This window comes from Elephantulus edwardii, unplaced genomic scaffold, assembly GCF_000299155.1.
Source record: "Elephantulus edwardii isolate Elephantulus edwardi_28Jun2011 unplaced genomic scaffold, EleEdw1.0 scaffold00264, whole genome shotgun sequence".
Lineage (NCBI taxonomy): Eukaryota > Metazoa > Chordata > Mammalia > Macroscelidea > Macroscelididae > Elephantulus > Elephantulus edwardii.
This window is the reverse complement of record NW_006400014.1, coordinates 892,318-902,566: the sequence shown is the minus strand read 5'-3', so window position 1 is coordinate 902,566 and position 10,249 is coordinate 892,318. Positions and strand designations below refer to the sequence as shown.

The window sequence follows — 10,249 nt, the reverse complement described above, 5'->3', positions numbered from 1 at the left end:
AAGCACTTCAGGTCCTCCTCAGTTTAAACAAGTAGGGTTGTTTCAGCTGCATAAACAGGTTGTTGATGAATCTTCCTCTAATCCTGTTGCCGCACTCCTTCTCACAGAGCCCAGCCTCATGGATGATCTGTTCTGCAGGTAGATTGAAAAGGTATGGAGATAGGACACATCCCTGGAATACACCTTGCTGAATTTTGAACCATGTAGTGTTTCCTTGTTCTGTTCTGATGACTGTCTTCTGGCCCAAGTGTAGGTTCTGCATAAGCACATCATTTATCTCAGAGTCAGCCATAGTTTGTTGTGATTCACACAATAAAAGGCCTTTCCATAGTCAATGACACACAGATAGACATTCTTCTGGTACGCCCTGCTTTCAGCCAAGTTTCATCTAACATTAGCTATAATGTCCTAGGTAGACTAGGTAAACCCAAGAAGTACAAGGAGTCTGACCCAGCTCCTCAAACTTCCCCTACCTTTAACAGGTCTAATGTTGTTATGTGCCATCGAGTCACTTGCAACTCATAGCGACCCTATGTACAGCAATCTCATTGTCTCCGACACACTCATCCCGATTGCCCCAGTCACCGAATCAATCCACTTCCAAGAGGGCCTTCCCCTCCTGCGCCTGCCCTCCACCCTCCCAAGCATGATGTTCTTCCCCAAGGACCAATCCCTCCTTACAACATGACCAAAGTATGTCAGACGGAGTTTCAGAATCCTTGCCCCCAAGGAACAGCCCAGTTTAACCCTCTCCAGGATGAATCTGTTTGTTTTCTTAGCAATTCATGGTACCCTCAGCACTCTTCCAACACCAAAGCTCAAAAGCATCAATTCTCCTTCTATCCTCCCTGGTCATTCTCCAGCTGTCTGATGCATAACAAGTGATTTCAAAGACCATGGCTTGTACCGGACACACCTTAGTCTCCAGAGACACAGCGTTGTTCTTCAGTACTTTAGAGAGGTCCCTAACAGCAGACTTTCCCATCACAGTATGTCTTTTAATTTCCTGGCTGCTGATGCCAAGAGTGTTGACTGTGGAGCCAAGCAGACTAAAGCTGTGAACAATCTCAATCTCTTCACCATCCATCCTGATGCTGCCAATTGGTACAGTGGTGAGAATCTTTGTCTTCTTGACATTGAGCCTAAATCCATATTGAAGGCTGCAGTCCTTGACCCTCAACAGCAGGTGCTTCAGGTCCTCCTCAGTTTCAGCAAGCAGGATTGTGTCATCTGCATAACACAGATTGTTGATAGATCTTCCACCAATCCTGATGCCGCATTTCTCCCAGCCTCCTGGATGATCTGTTCTGCATAGAGGTTGAAAAGGTATGGAGACAGGACACATCCCTGGTGTATGCCCTTCCCAATTTTGAACCATGCAGTGTTTTCTTGCTCTGTTCTGATGACTGCTTCTTGGTTCAAGTATAACTTTCACATTAGCATGATCAAATGTTCTGGGATTCCCATTCTTCTCAGAGTCAGCCACAGTTTGTTATGGTCCACAGAGTCAAACGCCTTTGCATAATCAATGAAGCACAGATAGACATTCCTCTAGTACTCCCTTCTTTCATCCAAGGTCCATCTAACATTAGCTACAATATCTCTAGGACCACGACCCCTTCTAAACCCAGCTTGGACTTCTGGCAGTTCTCTGCTGATGTGCTGTTCCAGTCGTTTTTGGATAATCTTCAGTAGAATCTTGCTTGCATGTGAAATCAATGATATTCTATAGTTTCCACACTCTGTTGGGTCACCTTTCTTTGGAATGGGAACAAATATAGATCTCTTCCAGTCAGTTGGCCAAGTGGTTGTTCTCCAGATTTTTTTGACACAACTTGGTGAGCACATGCAGGGCAACATCTGTTAGCCGAAATATGTCAATTGGTATACCATCTATTCTTGCTTGGGGCCTTATTTTTTGCTATTTCCTTCAAAGCAGCTTGAACTTCTTCCTTCATCACCATAGGCTCTTGCTTAGCACAGCTCCATCCTTATCCCCTACCGCTGGACAGACACATAGCAAATAGGGAAACTTTAACCCCATTGGGCTGGAGCACTTTTAGGTGTTGTTGGTTGGAGTAATTTTATCTTACAGGCACCCTAAGATGAGCAGTCATCACCCACATGGCCAGGCTGAAGAATTAGGTTTTGTTTTCCTTGACTTGGATTATGTGAGAACAAAGCACTATTCTTGTAACACCCAGCAGAAAAAGCAGGCTGGAGTGGCAGAAGAGCTGGTCCTTCATGCTCAGCTATTTCCAGCAGTGGATCCAGGATTTGAACACTTAGGAGTCTGGAGGGAGCCCAGCCTGCAGCTCTCAGTTATTCACAGCCATGAGATCACAGGCCAGTGGGAAGGGGTAGGACAGCATGCTGACTGCAATCCCCATCACAAACTTCATGCAGTTTCATGTGGCCAGAGGCCAGCTGAACTGGAAATCTGGATTCTGGTCATTCCCTAACCCTCCTGGGGCATTCCTATAGCTGTCATCAACCAGGTAGAAACTGATGAAACAGACAGCAGTTTATAGCCCCACAAGAAAATCATGTTGCCCAGGAGGTGAGGGATTAAGCTGATGAAGAATCCCTGCAGCCTGTCCTCTGGAAGAACTTCCCAATGGAACTCAGCACTCCTCTCTTCTTGGCCTCTCCTCCCACAAACTGGACCATGCAGCGCATGGAGATGTCCTGCAGGGAGTGGGCCAGCATGCGGGACATGCTCTGCTCCATCATCTTGTAGGAGGTCTCTTTCACAACTTTGCTCAGAGAAGCCTTTATGCCTTCCTTGTTTGGAACCTGCTCCATCTCACCTGGAGGGAAAACCTTTCTGCAGACCTGGGTCACAGAGGAGATGGTGTTGGACATCAGCTGGGGGCTCATGCATTGGACCAGCCTTATCTTCCATCCACTTACACGATCTCCTTCGTGGGGGAGAAGAAGCTTGGCTGGTAGAGGACCTTTCTCCCCAGTACATTGGTCCCAATGGTGAGGGTCATGGGCTCATGACCCATCTGGATGAACAGCTTCACATAGAGCAGCAGGCAACTGAGTGCTGTCACACCTGCGTCCAGAGTCATGAAGAGAGGCTCAATGCTCGGGTGTTTTCTCCAGAACCCAGGCCCCACCCTGTGCATCCTGCAGCTGGAGGTCTGCACAGCTGGATGAGGGTGGCGTCGATGTGCACGATGTGCAGGAGGTGAATCACCAGCCAGAACCTGGACTCCAGCTCCTGGGGAAGCTCCTGCTCCCACTCCAGTGCCTGCCATCCCTTTTCACTTCTGGGTGTGAAGCCACGTGGCTCCCTGCCCTTCGATCTTCCTTTAGTGCTTCCTGGGTTATTCAACATTCTGCCCTTCACACCCTTAAGTATTGCAGCTTAAAGCTTGAATTTGTTCTTCAGTTCCTTCAGGTTGAGAAATGCCAGGAGAGTTTGGTTGTACTGATTCTCTTTGCACATTTCATTATAATACTTTGCTTTGCCTCCCAGAGCTGCCCTTCCAGTCTTTTGTACGCCTTCTTAACTTCCTGACTCCTTTGCTTTGGCTTTTTGTTGCTCTGCTGCAATATTCAGGGTCTTTTTTACATCCATCTATGTCCCTTCTTCCTCCTCCGTCTTTGTAATGACCTTTTGTATTCTTTAGGGTTGATACTCTTGATATCCTCCCACAGCTCATCTGGTCTTCTTTCATTAGTGTCCAGGTCCGCAAATCTGTTCCTGAGATAGTTTTTAAATTCACATGGAAAGGGCTCAAAGTTAAGTTTTGGTCTTAAGGATTTGATTTAATTTTCTTTTAGTTAAAATGTAATTTTTATTTAATTTCCATTTTTCTGACTGATACCTGACCTAGCTTTCACAGCTGTGATAGAGCTTCTCCAATGACTCTTTCCACAGATGTAATCAGTCTGATTCCTGTGTCATCCATCAGTGAAGTCCATGTGTAGTCACCATTTATGTTTCTTATAAAAGGTAATTTTTAATTTAATATTTTTCTACTAGTTTATTTACAAAATTTGAGTACAAATTTGAACAAATTCTTTCAATTTCCCTCACCCTCCACCTGTCAAATCTTATAAAAGGTATTTGCAATGAATAGTTTGTTGACAGTACAAAATTTTATCATTCTGTCTCCATCCTTATTTTTGTCAACAAGTCCATATTTTCCTACTTCTGATCTTTCTTCTCTGTTCCCAACATTTACTTTTCAGGCCCTTCTTATTATTAATACATTTAAAAAAAATTTTGTTCCTTTTTTTTTTTAAATGTGTGTACCGCCAAATCAGATCTGACTGGTACAGGAGGAGATTGTCCCTCCTTCTTCAGGAGAGCATCTGGTGGATTCGAACCTCACATCTCTGGGATTGCAGTGCAGCTTCTTGCCACTAGGCCACCAGAGCTCGCCTATTAATACATCTTGGGTTGCATATTCAATTGATTTCTGACTGTAAAAGTTGATAGATATAATCTATTTCTTTCTCTTTGGCTCTCGTTGTTGGTGCAGATACTTGAATGATATTGTTATTAACTGATCTTCTTTGTATGCAAATGGATATTATCTTGTGTATTACAATACTGTATGTCAAGATGGATCTAGAAATAGCCTTTTTAACTATGACTAAAACTCCCCCACTGCCTAGTGTGTTGATATTTATGCATTCCCTTTCTTTATTCACAATGCCTAATTTTCCTACATTCATACTTCTCACATTCTGTGTTCCCATCATTAGTGTCTGTTCACAAGTGTTCTTTCTCCTTTATGTTTCCTGATAGAAAGGCTGAGCCTCAGGTGCCATATCTGCTAGTCTACTCTAAGTGTGCTTTATTGTATACAGGGTTTTCAAAGGCCTCTTATTTTGGAGGTGGCTGGCCAATGTCACTTTCCAGTCTGTCTTAATTCAGTGTTTGTCTTGGTCCTGCCCTTTTACCTACTCCACCAGCATCCCCATCCACTTGTCTAGCTCGGCCTTTGGTAGAGAATTTTGCTGCTAACCCAAAGGCAAGCTTGAGTCCACAAGTTGCTCCACAGGAGAAAGATGGACAATCTCTCTTTATGTGATTGACAGTCTCTGAAAACGCACTGGAGAGTCAGCTATGAGTCTCCCCTGAGTCCACGTTTCACAACCACATCAATCAAGAGGGAGCTCTGTTGATGTGGTTGGTAGGGCATTGTGCCTACCACATCCCAAATGCGGTGTTTTTCTGGCATTTCAAATTCACTGGTGGTTTCACTGGAGAAATATGGACAGTCTTCTTCTCTGGGTTTTACAGCTTCCAAAAAGTCCTTGGAGAGGGTCAACGAGGAGTTGGTTCTGACTCAACTGCAATGAGTTGATGAGTCCCTACTATAGACTCAGACTCTAGTAAAACTATCAAATCTCAAAGCAAACATATTTGTATGCAACAGATTTTATCAGGATTAATAATAAGTCCAAGTAAGAGACATTAGAAAGAATAGGATAGGAAAGGGTTCAAATCTGTTGTTCATAGGGTTGCTATGCATTGTACAAAACCAGCAAAGGGCATTTACCAAATGCTTACTGGAATCCAAGTACTAGGTTTTATTTTCCTTATTAAATCTTCCCACTATTCCTGTAAGGAAGACAATGGCATCCTTCCCATATGATAGATGAGAAAACTGAGACAATGATCAAATGAGCCACTTGATCATAAAATTTACAATACAGTTGAACATGTAGAGTTAGTCAGGGACTCTTCTTCCACAAACCCCAGAAGTAAGTCCTCTAAGTCTTTGCTTTGAGTACCTCCTTGTCTAATTAGGACCAGAGATGATGACCTCTCCTCACAGTTTAAAGCTACTAGTTCACTCTCCAGAATAGCAACATCATGCACCACAGCAAGCATTCAAAGCACCTCCGTGTTCTAGTCAGGAGATAAAACAGCTGTTCTCTCTGAATGGCTTATACTGAAATGTAAATGAACAAGGGCATTAAAAAAAAAAAGGAAAACAGATTTAAGTTCTTGCCTTTTAAAATTTTTATCATTTCCCATCCAAGCTTACTGTTTTTGTTTAATCTTGCCATTCCTTTTCTTCTTCCTTGTATGCTCTTTTTCTTAGGGATATGCAAACTTTATTAGTCAGCTCCTCTTTCAAGCTCTGTGTGCTTTTGTGTTTGAGAATTGGGAATCAGGTACTTTTACTGTTAGCCCCAGGGTGGATCTGAGCAGGAAGAAGCTTTATGAATAATCAAGGTTGACATCTCCAACGTTGTTCCTTCATTATAAATATTGTTAAAGGAGCTGTGACCACCATGGGCTCCCATTGAACAGAGAGTGCGGGGGGAGGCAGAGAGAGCCTTTGATTTTGCCTCTTTCCTGGTTATTGCTTCACTGATGACCCTGGTGTTGACAGGTCTCTTAGATTTGGCTGCCTTTTTTTCAGAAAGTTTCTCTTCTATTAGCATAAGTGTTTGGTCTGCAGAAAGCTGAGTTCATCTCTACAACTCCAAAGGCTAAGAACCATAGTTAATATTAGTGCTGTGTGTTGCCTTCACTTGAATCCCTAATGATGTTGTTGAGCTGTTTGTCACATTAACCGTTGTGGTCCCACTTGGATTACATTAATAGTATTGTGATCATTTTCAGAAAGCGAAAAATATATAAATGATGTTGTTCCTGTTTTGTACCATAGAGTAAGAACTGACTCATAGCTGACACTCCAGAGAGTTTTCAGAGGCAGTTACTCACATAGGAGGAGATTGCCACCTTTTTTCTTGCAGAGCAGCTGGTGGATTCGAACCGCATGCAGATTCTTACCACCAGAGCTCCCTATATAAATGTGTTGTTGTTGATTGCCATTGAGTCAAGAACGACCCATAACGACCCTATGAACAGAAGACCTGAAGCCTTTCTGTAACTATCATCATTTCTTAGGTTCATAGAGTTTCCAGAGGCATGTTATTTAGGAAGTGGATGCCATTCCTGCTTCCAAATATAAATGTAGTGCCCCAGATTTTTGACCCTACTCTCCACCTTGTGGGAAAGTATAGACTCCGTCAATATTTGAAAAGATACAAGCATTCCATACTTTCTACTAAGGTGCTTTCCATTTGTACCCTGCTAGTTCCTGATCATGTTGAGGGCATTGCCCTCACATGGTCCACTTTATTTTGACATGGTTTATATTTGCAAAAGGAGGGGAAACACATGCATTTGAAGTCATAATACATCAACAAAACTTCGCTCATCTCCCCTACTTCTGCCCTCATTAACTCTGTTTTCTTTCCACTCTAAGAGAGTCACCAAACAAGGCTGAGAACCCATTACATGCAAGAAATCTTAGGGCTTTCATTTCATCTTATTTCCCAAGAATCTAGTAAAGAAGGTGGTGTTTTTCTGATTTCTGTGAAAGATGTAAATATCTAGATTTAGAAGGTAAAGGGACTTGGGCACTGTCACATGATGATCACGGTTAGAATTGGAGCTAACGTGTGCTCAAAACTCAATCCACTGGGCCAGTTGGCAGCACAATGATAGATAGAGATTGAGGTTATTAACAATTACAGCTTGCTCAGCTCCACAATCAACACTCTTGGCACCAGCAGTCAGGAAATCAAATGACAAACTGCGCTGGGAAAATCTGTGGTCAGAGGCCTCTCCAGAGTACTGAGAAGCAACGATGTCAGTCTAGAGGCTCAGGTGGGCCTGATCCAGCCATGATCTTTGCAATCACTTGCTATGCATCAGAGAGCTGAACAGTGACTAAAGATGATGAAAGAATTGATGTTTTTGAGTTGTGGTACTGGAGAAGAGTCTTGAACATACTATGGACTGCCAAGAGAACAAATAAGTCTGTTTTGGAGAGGGTAAAACCAAGTTTATTTTTGGAGGCTAGGATTTTGTAGTTCCGTCTCCCACACTTAGGGCACGTGGCCAGCAGGGACCAGTCTTTGGAGAAGGACATCATGCTTGGAAGGGTGGAGGGACAGCGTGGGAGATGAAGATCCTGGATGAGATGCACTGACACAGTAAAGGTAATGGGAGTTGTTGAGTAATGGGGTGGGTATGTCAGAGTCATGAGATTGGCTCAGGATAGGGCAGGCTTCAGTGCTACTGTATTTGTTGTTGTTGTTGTGATGTGCCGTCGAGTCGCCTGCGACTCATAGTGACCCTATGTACAACAGCCCTAAACTCTGCTCTGTCCTGTGCCAATCGCACTGTCTCTGACACTCCCATCCCAATTATCCCAGTCACTGAATCAATCCACCTCATAGAGGGCCTTCCTTTCCTGCCCCGTCCCTCCACCCTCCCAAGCATGATGTCCCTCTCTAAGGACCGGTCTCTCCTCACAATATGTCCAAAGTATGTTAGACGGAGCCTCAGAATCCTTGCCTCCAAGGAGCCACCCGGTTTAACCCTCTCCAGGACAAATCTGTTTGTTTTCCTAGCAGTCCATGGTATTCTCAATACTCTTCTCCAGCACCAAAGTTCAAAGGCATCAATTCTCCTTCTATCCTCCTTGGTCATTGTCCAACTCTCTGATGCATAACAAGTGATTGCGAAGACGATGGCCTGTATCAGATGCACCTTAGTCTCCAGACACCACTGCTCTTGAGTACTTTGGAGAGGTCCCTAACAGCAGACTTTCCCATGGCAATGCGCCTTTTAATTTCCTGGCTGCTGGTGCCAAGACTGTTGACTATGGAGCCAAGCAAACTAAAGCTGTGTACAATCTCAATCTCTTCACCATCCATCCTGATGCTGCCAATTGGTCCAGTGGTGAGAATCTTTGTCTTCTTGACATTGAGCCTCAATCCATATTGTAGGCTTCAGTCCTTGACACTCTGCAGCAGGCGCTTCAGGTCTTCCTCAGTTTCAGCAAGCAGGGTTGTGTCATCCGCATAACGCAGATTGTTGATAAATCGTCCACCAATCTTGACCCCACATTTCTCCTCATAGAGCCCAGCCTCCCGGATAATCTGTTCTGCATATAGGTTGAAAAGGTATGGAGATAGGATGCATCCCTGGCGTACGCCCTTCCCAATTTTGAACCATGCAGGCTATTGTATTTAGGGTCACTATATGTGGAAATTGACTTGATGGCACATAACTCAATTTCTCTCTTCTTTCATCTACTCCATATTGTTAATAGTTGCCATTTATTATTCCTGTTGACATTATATAATGACAGTATCTGGGATTGCAAAGTTAACTAAAGTGCAATGAGTATCTCAAGGAACTCAAAGCTTAGTGGGAACAAGATGTCTGTTAAGTGATCAGTGTGAGGACTGAAAGTGGAAACCTTGTGGATGTCAGAAGAGAGGTCTTTAGTTGCTTGAAGGGGCCCAGCGAAGATTTCCTAGAAGAAGTGATATGTGAAACTTGACTTGTCAGTGGTAAGAGGGATACCAGGATGATCATTTGGTGGCCTAGTGGTAAGAAGTGCACTATAATCCCAAGGCATACAATTCAAATTCACCAGCTGCTTCATGGAATAAAGATAGGCAATCTCTTGTTTAAATAATTGCCTCTGAAAACCTGCTGGAAGGTCAGCTATGGGTCAGTTCCAACTCAGTGGTACACAGCAACAACAAGAAAAGACAATTTCAGGTCTGATGTTTCACTTGTATTTATGTTTGTGTGGGCGTGAGAAGACACTATGCTCAGTGTTCTTTTTTATTCTTTTAATTGTGATTTTAATGAAGTTTATATCAAAGTTTGGTTTTCATTTATTCATTGTTGCACATGTCCTCCCCCTCCTTTAGTTAACCAGAAAAAAAAATATTCATTGTTGCACAATTTCCTCCCCCTCACCTGCCCGTAATCCTGCTGTCATACAAATAATGCCTGATCATATATTACTTTAATTCTTTCCTTCATCTATTTCCTTCATCTCTAGTGAAGTTTTCATTATTTAATCCATCTTTTTCTACCTTCCCCCCAACACCCTTTGCCAGTCCTGTTTTATAACAGTAGCATTATGCAGTATTTATCCTTTTGTGACCGAGATATTTCACTCAGCATAATATCCTGCAGGGTCACCCATGTTCTGTAATGTTTTACAAGTTCCTTGTTTGTAAGTGGTGCATAGTATTATATTTTGAATAGAAGATTTCAAAAGGCAGCACGGGATGACAAAGCAAAATATTATAGTGAAATGTGCAAGGAGTTGGAGTCAGAAAATCAAAAGGGCCGAACTGGCTCAGCATATCTTAAGCTCAAGGAACTGAAGAACAAATTCAAACCTCGAGTTGCTATAATCAAGGATGCTTTCGGCAGAATGTTAAATGATCC

General features: G+C 43.1%; 1 pseudogene; it reads right to left on the bottom strand.

Moving 5' to 3' along the window:
- Positions 1 to 2,141: 2,141 nt before the first annotated feature.
- On the bottom strand, positions 2,142 to 3,266 carry LOC102846213 (annotated as a pseudogene).
- Positions 3,267 to 10,249: the final 6,983 nt, after the last annotated feature.